The sequence below is a fragment of the Photinus pyralis genome, unplaced genomic scaffold, assembly GCF_008802855.1.
Source record: "Photinus pyralis isolate 1611_PpyrPB1 unplaced genomic scaffold, Ppyr1.3 Ppyr1.4_LG5, whole genome shotgun sequence".
NCBI classification, from domain to species: domain Eukaryota; kingdom Metazoa; phylum Arthropoda; class Insecta; order Coleoptera; family Lampyridae; genus Photinus; species Photinus pyralis.
The window spans coordinates 16,078,022-16,095,849 of record NW_022170596.1 but is presented as its reverse complement, the minus strand read 5'-3'; positions in this window follow the sequence as shown (position 1 = coordinate 16,095,849).

Sequence of the window (17,828 nt, the reverse complement as noted above, 5' to 3'; positions counted from 1 at the left end):
TCCCAGAGAAATGGAAGGAAAAGTTTGTGCTAGATAACCGATGCCAGTAAACGCCATATGGAAGCTGTTCTCTCTCAATTGCAAAGACGGACAGGAAAGAGTCTTGCCTATTTCAGAAAGTACTGTGAAACGAGAGGAATATTGGTGACTAGGGGAGAAGCTCCTGGTGGTAAAGGCTGCGAACATTTCCATAAGTACCTTACGCGCAAGTTCCTGATTAAGCGAGATCATGCAGCGCTAAAGTGGCTCTTGCAGTTCGAAACCCAGAAGGACAGGTTGGCAAGATGGTAGAACGTCTCAGTGAATAATGGGGACTAAAGACATTGAACACAGGGCTGGAAAAGTTCACAAAATGCAGACGCTTTTGTCAAGAGACCGTGGGCAAGACAAGCTGCACAACATTTTTCTAAATAGAAGACAAATTGGCCATCATGCCGACCGAACACTGTAGAGAACGTGAGGATGGGAAGCAAGGCGAAATCAAAACGGCCCAAGAAAGAGCCAAGTAATAAATCTGTTTCTGAATTGGATGCGCACGGACGACAGACGAGACTGGCAAAGACATTAGTGCACAAAGTCCATGAGTACAAGAGTTATTGCGGGCCAATGGAATAGCCTGACTCTGAAAGACAGACCTGTTTGTATTAGGACCCAGTTGAAAGTGAAGATGGCACCGAATCGACGCTGCACTTAGTAGTACCTAGAAGCAAAGTGTCGGAAAGTATTGCGAAAAATTGCATGACGGGCTTCCGGAGGGACACATTTGGTATTTACGAAACGTGCAAAGGGTACGTGAGCGATTTATTGGGTCAACGAAGAAGATAGTACGGCGATGGTGTAACAAGAATGCGAGTTTATGTTTTGCTACTTGGAAAACGGAACAGTTTCCAAGAAGAAGGCACCATGGCGCAGTATACGTTGGTAGTCCGATGGAAAAAGAGTTGCTATGCGATATACGCAGGACGTTTCCGAGACAAGATGGCGGAAATAAATATATCTTAGTCGCTATGGATTATTTCACAAAGTGCGACTGAAGCTTTACGCCCATTCCAACTCAAGAGGCAGAACAGTGAAGAAGTGTTGGTAAGGGAGTTCTTTACCGTTTTGGTGTTTTATAGAAAATCAATTCAGACCAAGGAGGAATTTTGAATCGGCTTTTGTTAAGATGTTTTGTCGATTGGTAAGAGGCCAATAAAAAAGACAACACCTTTGCATCCTCAGTCAGATGGAATGGTGGAGAGAATGAATCGAACGATGGGTTAATATTTTCAAACACGTCGTGGAGAACATTCAGAAAAAATTGGGAGCAGTATCACTGTTTCCTATGGATATCGATTAGGTCAACGAGACCACGGGGTTCAGACTCTGCGCCTTATGTTGGTCCGTGAACTACGCTTTCATGTGATCCTAGTTTGGAGTGTAACGCATGAAGAATAATGTCGCAGGTGAAAAAATTATGTTGACCAACTAAAGGCGAAGATGAAACGAATTCACGAATTGGCTAGAAGTCATATTCAGATTGCCAGCGATCGCATTGAAAAATCATACAACCTCCCGCTCGTCAATGAAAACTTTTGAAGCTGGAGATTCTGGTATGGCTGAACAATCCACAGAGGAACGAAGGGGTCTTTTCTCCCAAGCTACAAAGACAATGGAAGGTCCGTATGAGGTGACTCAAGAAAATAAATGCGTTTGATATATCGTATAGAATGACCACCGAAAACCGAAGTTGTCCACATTAATCGACTCGCACGATATGCCGGATCAACAACAACGAAGAAGTTAGAGGTATTCGGAGAAGAAGGAACGCAGCTTTGGGATCGAGCCAAACTTTAAACGATTTTATGTCAAATACGCCCAGCGCGAGAAAGACTCGATTTGGCGTTACTCAGAGAAATTTGTCAAAATATTTTTGAGCTTCCGATTAACGTTTCCATGCCATTGTGTCGCCGAAGACTTCGGCATGAGGTAGAGGTTTATAAGCTTCCGTATTCGAAAAGATTTGGAAGAATCGACGGTTGTTAAAGCAAAGACCACGGTGTGGTAAAGTACTGCGCTGGAGATAGCACGCTCTTTGTTCTACTTGGTTTAAGAAAACGTCAGAAGGCAAACCAATATGAAAACTCTTGGTTAGACTTTAAAAGCTTAAGGAAATCATGGCATACTACTGACATAAATAGCTTTGGCGATCTCGAAGATTGGATAGTGGTTTAGATGGGTTGGACTGGAAAATGTGCGAACCATGATCGTAAGTGTTTTAGAAACCTAGCGTTCGGAATTAAGTATGCTAGCCTTCAACCCACAGGGGGCGACCTCCGAAAATGTGGACTGTTACTTTTTCAAGAAAGGCTGTGTTTGTCGAGCAGGCTCGCTGCGGATTCCGAACGAGGCATTAAAAAGTAATATCTAACGCGTTTTCTGACGAGACGTCCAGAATAAGGAGGGGGCAGTGTGTAACGGAATGCTGCAAGACATGACGTCGCCTTTTGGCGTCTGGATTTTCTAGCGTAGTTCGAGATGTACTGGACTTACATTGCTTGCGTGTAATGGTTGCGGACCGAACATCGCGGCAGTCTACTATGAACGGAGTACGGAACATCGAGCGCGAAAAGACTGATATTAAATTTCGAAGTGTGTGACTATAATAATCGTATTATTGTACGGATTTTATAGTGTGTTTAGTTTTGTTTAATAATATTGATATTAAATGAACCCGATTATATAAATAACCGTTACAATTACCGTTTTTTTGACCGTCTGGAGGCCATAGTCATAGTTTAAAGTGAATTGATTCTAAAATTTTGATCTTTTTCCACATTTTTTTCCTTGGATTAATGAAAAAAATGGTCTTTTAAAAAGACACTTCATATCGTTCACCTTGTATTCACAAAATTGTAACTGGCCCGTATGAATAAAAGTAAGCAAATGCTTATACTTAAAAATTCAAATTAAATACTCGTAAGTGCTCCTTCGCACTAGGCGACTTAGCAGCGCTGCTAAGCAGAGGAAGCAGGACGCAGTGCAGCGCTGCTAAACCAACCAGTATAAAGGGACAGTTACGAGAGTATTTACTTTGAATTTTGCAAGTATAACATTTGCTTATTTTTTATTCATACGGCCCATAACGCTTACTCACAGTATCTGGACTGTATTGAAAATTCTCAGTCATGGTAGGAGAGATAACGAATCACTTAACTTACGACGTTTTACCTGTTATGTTATCGCATATTCTACTAATAATTTATAACAGTTGCCAATATCGCATTCAAACCAGTAGGTACATGTTTAGTGATGTGAAATGTGCAGTGACTCCTTTTCCGTGATACACGGGCCTTCCTATGGATTTGGAGAGATTTAATGATAAATGGGGCGAGAAGGTATGTTTTACTTTGACAATTATGTATAATCCATATATATTATAATTAGACCCAACTAACACAACTACACAATTAACAAATAGAATTATATCTAAAAAACGAAATGGGGACCGGCGAAGGAATCCAAAAAAACGTTTAAATCAAGTTTTTTAAATCAAAGAAGTTGGTCTAATTCTTTCAATAGTGACGTAAAGATCACAAATAAAAATAAAAACACAATACGAGAACCTTTATGGTATTTTTACCACATGTCGCAAAACTAAGCATTAATAATAAACACCTGTGCGTAATTATTTGAATTTTTTGAAACCGAATTTGCAATTTTGTAATTTGATGGATAATACCTTACACGCGTTTCTTGGCAAATGAATAAAAAAATGGAGCTGGTTTGTTACAAGTGTTCCAACCAGGATGCTATATAATATAAGCATCCTTGGTTCCAATCTAAATTTTAAAAGGCTTAAAAATAAATATCAGATTGCTTCAAATTAAGGTTGGCACTATTGTTAATTTTCTTTAGTCGTGGACATGCTCAAAATTGTGTATTTTTACCACCGCACGTTAGTGAGGGAGGTAATTTGGGGTTAACAAATGGATTCCCCCCCCCCTCATTTTTTATGACGGCAATACACGTTTTGAAGCACCAAAATCTCGATGATGTCAGCTGCCTGTCGGTCTATCGGTCCGACTGTACTCTCATATTCGGCTAAATGGCTGAACCCAAATGGAACCAAATTTGGTACGCATATTTCTTAGACGATTCTTATACATAAAAGGGCAGAATTGCGTATCCGCATTTTTTTGCTACTGAATCCAAATGTATCACTAAAATACAACATCAAATTTATCAGATAATACAAAAAATGTGACCTTTTTATACGGAACATCCAATCATATGAGAGCTTATTAAAATTCCTTTACAAAAATTCTTAATGCACTATATAGTCCTGCACATGAGTGCAGTCCTGTGAGAAAGTTTGAGCATGGGCGAGGGAAATATTTAGGACTTGTGTGGACATCTGGTACATATTCCGGCTATGACGTCATAAAAGATGGCCGCCGCTCTATCGCAGAATGACTCATATTTATGGTAATACTGGCCCGATTTGCATGAAATTGGATAATTACTATTTGTAAGGTGAATAGCAATGTGTTTTGCTATTACTATAAAATTAACAAACACACGGTTTTTATTCATTGTATTATGTATTTATGTTCTAAAAGAAAATATTTCAAAAATGACAGTTAAGCACATTGCTAGGTATTCATGAAGCATATTGAGATTAAAAAGGATTGTTACATGTTGAATCTAACCCTTACCATCAACTTGCAGAAGGAGCAACAGGTTACTTCATTTGCTCTACAAATGCCGGATGTTTGGCACATACATTTTAAGCAATTACATGCCCCAATCAAATCAGTTGGGTATTTCTGTAAGTACTGGTACTAAATCCTCTAAAAGGCATTATGCGGGTCACTCTGTAATCGCCTGTTGAGGACATAGAACAAGAGAGGGATATAAAATAAAATAAAAAAATTATTGTACCAAATTCACATATGAATCTAAGCCAACAACCACATCATCAATACAGTGTTGCTGAAAGATATGTGTAAACAATAGCACATTTTTTTTTAATTCTTAAAAAATGCGCTAAAAATATGACCTCAACAAAATATGACATTTACCAATTTTGCTTGTAGGCGCCAAATATTCAATGCCTACATTCTTTGCATGATGATACAGCCGTAATTAAGTTCATCTAAAGATTTTACAAGATGACCCTTTTCATAATAACTGCACTAAGCTAAGTATTCTTCTGCACTCTGTTCCTTGTCCTTCACACTAGCATCAGATTATCACAGTCGACGCTCCATTGACGGGAAACGGTGCCATTTTACGTGAGAAAAAGAAGCACTATAACGTTCCACAGCTTACGTTGAAAGTCAAAGCTTTCTCGACGAGAAATAAACAAAAATTCCGCTGTGTCGGCCTTTTTGGGAGGTAGACCTAACGTTAGCGAACCAATGGGAATTAACTAAACACCTCCCTCATTGCTGTTCGTTATGAAATAGGCGTTTTAAGTTAGCTTAAGATAGAAAGATGGAATGAGCGTTGCCCGAAGTGAGAGATTCGCGTTTTGTCAGTCATGGCGAACAGATTCGTGTCTGGTGAGTCAACCAGGGACATTCGCGGTTGAGTTGTGGTACAGGAAAAACCCAGCGTTCGGGAAGCATCCGAGCTTCCAAGCGATAGTTAGTGTCCATAGTATCTAATAGCTTTTTTGGGAAGTTGGCGTTTAGTTCAAGGGGAAAAATTTGTGAGTTAGGTACCAATTTCGAACTATTACTAGACCAATTAAATTCAGACTGGATCATAAAGGTGTCGAAAAACTTACGTAAAATGGATAATTTTGTATTCTCATCGAAAGAAATCTCTGAGTTTGTGACCAGTCTTTGCAGACTTTCGGATTTTTCTGGAATCCAAGCAAATTGCATTTAAAATGCACGTTAAGGGAATCGAACTCGGAAAGTTTCCCCAACTGCTTTTGCAGTACAGAGTAATGAACCATGTAAATGTAAGAAAGATACGTATCCTTTACTCATGTCCGTGCATAGATATGTTGTCAGTTTATAGTTAAATTGTGGGTTAAAGGATTTGATTGGCTGATATTTCACAAGTTGACCAATCGTGTTTCTGAAATATGTCAGTTAAACTAATCTGAAGTTTAAACTGACATTGTACAATCGGGCCTTAAACGGTTGACGTGAACGGAAATAATCCATGGATTTTGTTATACAGATTGCTGCTGCAAATCCAGCGTCTTTAAAATTACAGAAGTAATTGAGAGTACCATGTTCTTGTTCAATCAATGTGCTCTCAAGCACTAAAAGCGATCGAAGTAATTCGAAAGCTCTGCCCCGCTTTGCGTAACAGTGATATTTATCTGGTTGATAAAGTTTCTATTGAATTTATGGTTGAATTTTGTACCGACCTAGAAAAAAGTCGCACTTAAATGGACTGGGGTTAATGTTCTTCAAGTATTGCTGGGAATCAAGTTTGCCGTAAACAAACCAATAAGGCGCTCAACGATGTCATCTAAACTTTCATGGAGTTTTAGTTTAGAAACTCGTTCGAGCCACTGGCTTGTTTTCGCCAATGGAAACTTTTTATGGATCGCAACTTAATTTAATAGTTTTCGTCGATACTGCGAGCGAAATATGCGTTTGTCTTTCGTAAACACCTATTGTAACGCAGGTAAATCGATAACCCATTTTCCTGCAAAGTCGACGTCGAATTTCACAACGGCTTTAGAATGTCAGTGGCAAGTTCGCTATAAAAGACTAATTTAGCAGACGTCGTTGGTGGTGCTATAAAAGGCACGGACAGCAAACGTGACATTGAGAACCGAGGTAATTTTTTAACGAGTAAATTTCAAAGTTAATTTGTAATATCGCTGTTATCATATAATAAGGGTGGAGGTAGGTAATCTCCATATTTTGATACTCAATCAAACTTTTGTCAGTTTTGTAATTTGAAACTAATTTCGCACCATAAATGGTATAATTTGTTTTAAAACATTTTATTCAAAGTACTGATTGACGAATTTGAAAAAACCTCTTTAAAAGTGCCAATGGACAACTAGTCCAGGCTATATAATATTTTTTTACAAAAAAAAATTAGTTACCGGGCGAAACGCGGGTTCTCGGGCAGGTGAAATGAATAGAAATTGGGAAAAAATAATTAAAACAGCTGAATTTTTCCGCGGGTGAAATCCCGGGGGTTGAAAGGGGTGGAGTGGGGTTTTGCAAATTGTGGCAAAACTATTAATTTTAGACGAAAATGAGTTATATGTATTTAAACTTAATTTACTAATAAAAAACAGAAAAAGTAAACAAACAGCTATGTAAAACAAGTTGTAAATCAGCATATGCATGATGAAAGCGCATTTTTGGTAATGCAGATCAGTATTTCATTAGCAAAGTTTAAAATTATCGATCTCACGAGTAATCTAACTCAAAATAGACTAGAGCCTGCACATCTACACTATAACAAAAAGCTTTTAGTGAAAATTTAAAGTCTCTAGCTGGTGTGATTGCTGAGATTTCATCCGGACAGCCAGTTAGCCAGCCATAACGAATATAATAGCGTATTTATTTTCAAAAATGCGCTAATAATTAAGTTGTTATACTGGTAGCGTTATCTAATAGTAAAATTATAGCACCTCCGAAAACCATATCGAAATTATTTTCTTAGACTATCGATCTCACAAGTCATCTAACCCAAAATAGACTAGAGCCTGCACATCTACACTACATCAGAAAGCTCTTAGTAAAAACATGAAGTCTCTAGCTATTGTAATTGCTGAGATCTTAGTCGGACCGCCAGCCAGCCATAACGAATATAATAGTGTATTTTTTCCAAAAATGCGCTAAAAATTATGTATGGAGTATTGTTTTTTTATTGTTATTTTCTAAAACCTCGCCCCTCCTTTTATTATTTACATTTAGAGTAGTGACTAAATTACGTCGTACTGCCTTCAATTTCTACACCTTATTAAAAATTTCCATTTCCAATTCGAAGGTTCGGTGTTTGGTCCTGACAAAATTCGGGTTTCGGTCCGGTTTTCGGTTTCTTTCGGGTTCGGTTGGGGTCTCTGTACAAAACAGATGTCAAAAGACAAAAATAATATCTCACCCTCGACGACGTTGCGTTGCCAACTCCCCCTCCGGTATATGACACGAATTCCCGCTAGGTTGCCTCAAACGTGTAGATTGTCTCGGTGGATTTATTGTGCTGTAACCACTACCTTTGTTTCACTGCTGGCTTCCGCTTTAAGTGGCTCTTCTTGTTCCGTTGGTGTTTCCACTCTGTTGTGATATAATTAGTAAAAGCTGTTTATTTTATAGCATATATTAAATTGACATTTTAATAAGTTTACCTTAAGGATAGATAAAGTGATCACTTTAACCGTAAGGGTAGATAAAGTGAAACAGATGACTGTGCATTCTAATGCCATCTGTCACTCCTATTTCAAATGCACGATATGAAATGACGTTCCGAACATATGAAAATTTGTTTCTATGGAAACGATCGCGACGTTAGAACCTAAGCGTGCAATTTTTGATGTCTCTAAATTAAATTCAGAATTGTCAGAAGTTTTACAATGATTTGTATGGCTTCTGCTATAAAATAAAGTTTTGTATTATACACGACGATAAAGGGAAACTAACCATCTCGTGAAAGTAACTAACATCTTTCACTCAATGGTTCCATTTATCGTCTTGTATAATAAATAACTATTAATGTCTAATTTGGGTAGAAATTAGTCTTTAATTCATAGTTCTGGATGCAGCTAAAAGAATCGTGCTAACTTAATTTCAAGTTGGCACCCCCACCCCCACCTTAGAATCTGTTTTCCGGCGGAACTAAGCGGGTACAAATTCAAATTTAATTGATACGTTCCATTTCATTTTATTAATTCTGAGAATTGCCCTTTTTTAGTAAGAAATTGTTTGTATTCTTTTAGGCATAAATTATAGGCATATTTTTACTTTTGGGCCAAGCGGGGATGCCAACTTTATCGATCTTTGGCAAAGGTAAATTTGACATAAGTTCACCTCCCTAAGAAAACTCTATTTTTCTTATCTCATTTAAACGTAAATTTGAGAATCTAGTCAATATTCCCATGATAAATTGAAGTTATACACAGGCAGAAGGAAATCAAAAACACTGTACGTAGTTATTTTCCTTATAAAGGACTCGATCAAATATTGCTAATGAATAATTTAATAAACCGTCAACTTTGTCAACGCGCAGAGTGACATAAATTGTAACAAACTGAATTTTTTGCTCTTAGATTTCACATTAATTCTGAAAGGATCACACTGGAAGGCTATTTCTGATTATGAATACATGTCTTCAGAAAAGTACTTTGTGCACCTTATTCATTTAAGCTTTCTCGTACGAGGCTGAATCAACAAAGTAACATCGAACCTATCAAGTCTTCTGTAATGCCCTACTATACAAATGGATAATATTGATCGTGTCGGGGAAGAAAAGTGCTTGACGCTTTTGTAATTAAGGGAGTATCTTGTACTTTCTAAAAAGTAATGTAAATTTTAATTGGTACATTGCGTCCTATACGCAAAAGACGGTTTTTTATACCTTTAAAGCTTAGTGGTTTTCTAAATAAAGATAAAAAGCTGAAAAATAATGAGAAAAGCTACTTACGAGTTTTCATTTTCGGTCGACTTACTGGGTCGTATCTATTACCTTTTTAAAATTGCAAATCCGACCCCTGTTCTGTACTTCTGCACCCACGCCGGCCGGTTAAAATATAGAGCATTGTTAGCAACACGGATTATTGAAAGATGCTACAATACGTAATTGCAATTCTCATGTGATTAAATTTCTAATGAATTCTGGAAGGCGGCGTTTGCAAATTCACTTTAAATAAAATTGTGGAGAACGGTTTTCGCTGTAGACGCGCGTTGAATCACTTAATTCCACCATAATTGGTACAAGCTAAACTATAAAAGTGCATCCAACATTAGAGATGTAGATACGAGATTGCAGCTTCATGAAATTGCATGTCGCTAAATGAGTATCCATCCATATAGCACCAGAAGCAATGAGACCATGCATTCTTTCTATAAATCCTAGAATATTCATTATTCAAACCATTTTAAACATTATGACTACATTACGGTATAGAATCATTTATGAAATTTTAAATTTAAATTAAGAACACCTATTTCCTCATGTCTATCCAATGAGAACTTATTTCCTATGGTAAGGTTGCTTGCATTTTGCATACATTTATGTTTTTCAATATCCTTTAGCGCCAATGTAATATTTTACAAGTCAAAATGTTCCCAATATGTTCATGAAGTGCGTAACAAATAAACTTATCCGGATGAAGATAAATTCAAAACTTTTATTCCTAGAACGCAAATGCAAAACAAAACGTCAGAATTTCCACGATGGCGCCAATAGGTGCATAAAGAAAAAATACCCCCTCTAAATGACGCCGTTAACTTATATAGAATTCCCAAAAAAATGTGGAAAAGAACAGCGGATTTTCCAGCCGGTCGCCGTACCATTAATTCCATTCCATTCCATAAAAATTTGGGACCAGTTTCAACATTTATATCATTTAAGCGCGCTTCGAACAATACCATACACGATCCATTTTGATAACATTTGCTGCACCCAAATTAATTAACCGCAGTTAATTATACTCCCGGAAATGGCCGGGTTGAAACGTCCGCAGCCCAGTTAACGTTCATTGTTCTTGGAATTACAGGTCAGTGGCAGAAGGCCTGGGTTATCTAACTAAACTGCACGGCCCGCATTTTTAATTCTCGTTTTACTTAACATTGGAAAACTACAATCGGTTATTAATAAGTGAATTGAAATCAATCTTTTTTGTAAACCCGTTTAGTTATTTCTATAGTAGATTTGTTATTCTCTTAGTTTATTTATTTATTTTCGCCATTAGAGGCCATTTGAGTGTTTCATTGACAATTGTTCTTTGCATCGCCACCAGAGGCCGCGCATATGTTTTCAGGGATACTTCCAAACTTCTGTACTTCTTTTCTTCAGAGAAGATCTGGCCTTCGCAGTGGTGAGTTGCAAATTTTTCTCAAAACGCTGTACTTGACCTATTGTCTACCTGAATAACGGCTCATTGGTTTCTGTGTCACCATACTTCTTTAAAGTGTTTCTCTCTGTTTCTGATGTGTTGTGGTTACTCCATTGAATTCGCTTAGCAGATGTATATTTGCAGGTAATTAATGTGAGGTATGTACAGTTATGACCCAACATTATTCTTATAATACGATCATTGTGCGGTCAAGCGTATATTTCTTATGAACATGTTCTGACCGGAACCTGACCGAGAATGTGAATCGGCCTTAAAGAATACAGTAAAATATTTAATCGCAGCGTGAGCGAACCGTGATCTGACCGTGACGGGATCAATAATGTGAATTTGCCTTTATTCAGAAACAGATTTTTATTTACGTTACTTGTGTCACTCCAAAGAATTTGTCCATACTATCTTACATTTTGAATTAATTAGATCATTGTTGTTGCATAGAAATTTAGTTATTTGTGCATTGTGAAATTTAAACCGATTTGTACGAACAATTCGTTATCGATCAAAATTTTGCTTTTTTTATTGAGTATTAATTAAGGTTTTAGTATTCGATTTACCCTAATGTCAGACGTTAGTCATTGCTACCGCAATATTTATGTACCGCGCTGTTCACTTTCCCTCTTGTTTTTTTTGTTTGGATTGTTATCTGTAACAGATAAGGCAAGAAAGCACCCTTCTGGGCTCAAAAGATTAAAAGGTATTTTTTTTATTCTCGACGATTCCTTGATATATCGTTTGATTACATATTGGGTTTCCATACAATGGAATTGTAATTACTATATTTGTTAGCTATCCATTTAACCCTCGATTTAACCATTATAGTTCCGTTGTTTTCTGAGGAGTCCTGTTTTGGCATTGATAATTTCCCTGGCTACGAGTTGGTTCCCCTTTTGCAAAGTTTAAATTAGATTAAATTAGTGAAATTTAGACTTTGATACTTCAGATCAAAATATTACAGTCCTATATGTAAGATTTTGGGATCGTTTATTAAATTACCGTCTTATTGTTTAAGTTCTACTCTGTCAATTATTTTATTTCTTTTGCTAGTCAATACCAGAACAAGGATCTCTTGGTCTGCTTTGTTCTCCTTTTGGTAAGTATTCTCTTTTTTTCTTTTGAAGCTTACTAAAGACTAAGTGGCAACTATCCGGTTTACTATTACTATATTTTCTTTTGCTTCGTTTTGAGAAACCCATTATCCACTCCGACTTTGCCTGAGCTTAGAGTGTGCTTACCTCGTGGTCATTTAAAAACTTAAAAAGAATCGATCGTTATTTTTATACAAATCAAGAAAAAATTACAGTACCTTACATATTGCGTTCACAAGAGCCTAGAGTATAAATCGGTACGGCCTTTGTCGTAGGGATGGTACGCTTCAAATGGACAAAATGGACAATAAGTAACGAAACCTGGATTTTCGGCCGGACCGACGTTAAAGTTTTCAGGATTCTCTTTGAGATTAACGCTCCTAGGAATTGAAACATCTGCCGTCAAGTAACTTTCGCTTTCAAGGTACAATCTATCAGTAGCTCACTCCAAAATAAAACTGCAACGGATTTAAGTTGTTCCGATAGCGAAAATTTTGAATTATGCAAAATGTCACTCTAACTTTTTATTGATCGGAGACGTTAGCTCGTTATTTTTAGACAGTTCATACGAAATTTTAATCCAGGCTGGTTTTACCGAACCAGTTTACTTCTTTTTAACTTTCACGATAATCCTTTCAGCATATGTTCAAATGAAACGTATGATTAAGTTATTCCTTGGCCACTAATTAATTTGCATGAACGTCTGATCGCGGTTTTTTGTTTTATACGTATATTTTCTCTTTCACTGAGCAACTTAGTTAACGAAACGTCTTAGTAACTTAAATAATTAATCCGTTTCCGGTACTTTACTCATTGCCGACCGTGAACTTAATACTCACGTAAAAATAACCCTTCTCATAGTTCAAAACCGAATGCCCTATTACCTTCCGGAGAAATCCCTACTCCTCTTTTTGAATTTATAGCATGCCCCAAAATGGCGCTAATTAGTTAACGCGGCCAACTTTAATTATGAACGAATGGAATTTGTTAAGCCTGACAAAATCACGTACGCACAAAAAAGAAATACATTTTTTAGTGATAACTTTTGGAGTACGTTTACAAGGTTCATCAAACATCCGTAGAATTTCAGGGCGGGGGTTTACTTTTTACGGTAATGCCCAAAATGTATCCACGGTTAGCTCAACTTTACTAAAATACTTTGAGACAGTTTAGTATAGTTAGTAAAATTGACTTATTTGTTTCCAAACTGAAATTTAAAAAATGATCTCTTCCGCCTTCAACCACTTTGATGGCAAACCAATACACTAAATCAAAAATATTGACTAATTATTGAAATTTAAATAAATCGATCAATTTCTCTCTTCCTCTACAGCCCTCCAAAACTTAGTACTACCTTCAGTGAAACATCCGAGTATCCAAAATTTGACTAGGATATTATAAGTGACTAGTTTTTATTTTACTACGTTAAACAACCACCTTAAATGAACAATAGGATAATACGGAATATGTGCTTCTTTACACACAACCGGAAAACTATTCAGCTCAGTTAGAAGATTTCCTGTACTTAATATTGAATTTAAATGGAAAAGGTATTACTTTCTCCCAACATGAATATAGATTACAGTGAAAAATTTCTTTTAAAAAAATAATCAAACAAGTACAAAATGATTAGATATAGATAAATAAATAAATAAATAAATAAATAAATAAATACAGCTTCTAAAAGTACCACTTGAATCGTCCAACCTTGTCCGGTTTGTATTATTCCATAATTTGGTTAATCTTTTTTATCTATTGTTATTATTATTTACATATTTTGGTCATATATTCTTTTGTGAGTTTAAATGTAATCAAAAGTACCTACTCGTATTTATATAAAAAAAAGTTTCCCCAAAATCGTTCCTAGCGTTATTGGTACACCTCTCAAGCTAACTGCTAGCAGTAATTTCTAAAAATACCAAACCACCAGAATTAACTTCATTTATCAAAACACCACAAGTACCTACTTAAATTATTAAATTATACGTTCTAAATCGGAAATAGCCTCATGTTTGACAAAAATTGACATTTCAAGCATATGAATTTGTGTAGACGATTACATAGAACAAAGCTCTTCAAATCGGATGTTTTCAGCTTTCTCCACTAATTGCTTTGAAAAGTGCTTTTGTTAGAAAGCGTAGTATTATTCTTCCAAATGCTTCAATTCTAACGAAGGCTGCATCAGTATTTGATGCCCTTATCATAAGGGTGAATAAATTACCGTGATAGATACGCTGTAACACAAGACCATACCGCATAATCTACAATTCATTTCGGTAAATTCTTGTTTTATAAGGAGCTTAATGATAATGCCATAAAATATGGTCGTTTGGCACAAGTGTATACATCCCAACGTTTGCGTCGCAGCGCCTGAAAGGGTTTTATGAATTGCTTTGATGAAAATGCATATATGCAAGCGTACAGTAAATTAATAACGTTTCGCTATAGAATACAAAATTTATGTACTTATTTTGGCCGCATTGTGCCCACTTTATGAAAAATTTTGTTATACATATGTTTATAAGAATTTACAGATTTAAGGCACGGTTATTACGTAGTAATAAGACAACATATCAAAGCAAGCTGTGGAGATAGCATACTAAAAGGAAACTTCGGTGCTGAAAAGCGTACAAATGAATAATTCTAGCATGCAAAGATTTACCTATTAAGTTTTGAGTTTGCCAATAACCTCCATCACAAATCCAAAGCTCCATCCGTTATAAATTAGACCTTAGATATGAAATAAGCTTTACCTCAATTTAGTATAGAATACGAAGCTCCATTTTCACCGCAATCTTACCAAGCAGGAGGAATTGTTTCCAAGTTTTCCAAAGTAGGTTGTAGATAACAATTCTAATAAGCATCTGGCGACATACCACAGCAGATTAGATAATTGTAGATTTGATCGAACTGTACATAATAGACCACCGAGTGCGACATAATTTTAGAGAATGAGTGATCCGTGACAATTCAGTAATTGTTAGAAAGGCTTTATCATTTCATGCTTACACAAAAGTGCTTTGCAACAAAATGACAAGTTGCCTACAATAACTCTTGAGTATTTTAAAAATTTTAGTCGAGTACCTCGTATTTTTAGTAATAATAATAAAATGGGCTTAAAAAATTATGAAGTTAACATTTAGTATAATAGTGAAAGATAAAATTTTGAAGAAGTGATAAGAGAAATAAGACACATTGCAACCGAATTTCTTAATGGGCGACGAGTTCTCTAGCGGCTTCTCCTTTAAGTCATAACTGGAAACTTGAACCACGCAGTGAATATCCCCGTAGCCCAAAACCGAATGCCTTAAAATTTTTCTTACAGATTAATCCCTCCTATTATTTATTGTATTTGTAATGCGGACTGGTGAACTCAGTAATTTTTATGTCAGCAATCCTTGCAAATAAAACCCTACTAAGATAAGATATCTTTGACTGTGTAGAACATAGAATTTCTTAAAGCTATTAAGAACGTAACGCGCTATAGAAATGATATGATGCAGAGAAGACGATAAGGGGGGCATCACTTATGCAGCTTTACAAATCCCCCTGCCATAACATTGTATTAGAAAATTCAACCCTCTAATTTTGACACTCTGCAGATTTTCTATATGTACAATGCCTAAACTGGTTGAACCTTTAAAAAATACCAAAAATTCTAACTTTACCCATGAATGTTTTTCGGGTCAAAGGAAGCCTCGCCTTGTCACTTCCTGAGACCCGAAAAACAACTTTAGTGCCGTGGTGCACACAATATTGTTAATCCTATACATTTACCTTTAAAATGATGTTCGTATCAGGTATTTCACTGGCGTCACATTTTAAATACTTGGCAGGTCCATGTCTCAACAAATGTTAGATGTGCTTTAAGACTGGATTTGTGTATGGGAACGAAGTCGCATCGGGCACCCTTTAAATCCTTGGTGATGTTGTATGTTAATAAATATGTTTTATGATGAGATTTATTATTCGTTGCATAGTCACACTGGACACATTTTAAACATAAATCTACCCACCTCAATATAAACAAAATCAAATCAAGAAGCAGAAATATTTAATGTCACACAGAAATTACAACCCTTACAGTGGGCGGATTTTTACGTAAAAGTGATTAATTTTTAAAACAGGGAAGGGTGCACTTTTTATGTGCATCTAAAGTGTGGATTGTGAACTCTGTACATAAAATTTAAAATTGTCATTTTTGAAATAAGGGGAGGGTGTACCATTGTAAGCACTTAAGGGGGGATATTTTGGACCCTGTGAACAATATCAAAGAAGGAAACAAAGATATGTGAAGTACCATACACATGATTGCCGTCAAACAGATGAATCATTATGTAAAGGTGAGTTTTTATTTGGAAAAAATGTAATTTTTGGAACTCAGAGGGGTTACATTTTTTGGTGCACTTAAAGGGCGGGTTGTGGAACCTGCCAACAATATCAAACAGAGAAAAAACAAGTACAAATTGTGCACAGCTCTTGTGCTGATGAAGCGCATTTTTTAATCCGAAATAGCTTAGTAAATAATGGGGTTATAAGATAGTATCATGCTTTATTTCCATTTTTGAGAGCTGCTTAAGAGGGTGAGGGTTCTTTGTACATACACATGTAAAGGCTATACCGAGAACACATTCAAAATGTACGATATATAACAGAGTTGGACTGGATCACAGGGCCACTGGACCAACTGGGTCATTGGGTTAAACTAGGTCACTTCATACTCTCTTAAGTTGCTCAGATTGGCTCAGTGACCCATTTTGACTCAGATGCCCAATTTCACCCAGTAACTCAATAGGAGGCAAAAAACCTAATTTGATCCAATAACTCAGTGACCTCGGTTCAAGTGCATAGATTACGAAATAATTGAATTATTTCTTATTGTTTCCATTGGATCGAATTTGACTCCTGACTTGCGGCAAACTTAAAACTTAAACTCACCGGATTAATCTGGTTCAATGGTTTAAGCTGGGTTACCGGGTCAAACTTGGTCACCGGATCAAGCGGGGTCTCTGGGTCACTTTAAGCTTGACCTAGTCCAACTCTGCCATATAATGCAGGAAGAATCAAGCATCGCCCCTAGATGTCTCGTCTAGTTGTTCCAATGACCCTTTGAGAGTACCTTCTCCCGACAATATAGGTGTTCCACTTGCTTTTTATGAGTACCCTCTTCCGACACTTCGTTTTCGAGATATTCGACCAATTAGTACAGTCAAATTGTACCAAAATTCGTCAAATATCCAAGAAAATTGTTAAGTCTTTGTAACTTTGTATACTGATATACATAAATGCATTCTGTTTATGGATTCGACGATTCATTTTGCCTCTGTGGGTACTCACCTCCGACGGAGTCTCCGACACTCAGCTCTTGGGATATGAAGAATTATAACCGATCATGAGTGGGGGTCGAGGAGCAGGACTGTGGTTGGTAGAAACCTATGATGAGACCTATCAAATATCATGAAGTGTAAAAATTGGGTGGTCGCCCTCCTCCTTTCGAAAAGTTTTATTTGGCACCATTAGACGCATGCGTAGATAAATTTGTTGTCGCGTTTTATACAATTAATTAAACCTTAAAGGTTTTAATTTATGAATTTAACAAAAGGTTACAACATTAAAATATTACGAACAAAATTGTTTAAAAATCATTTTAAAAAATGCTTTAATTGATTTTAGGATATATACGGTGTAACAGGGTCTAGATT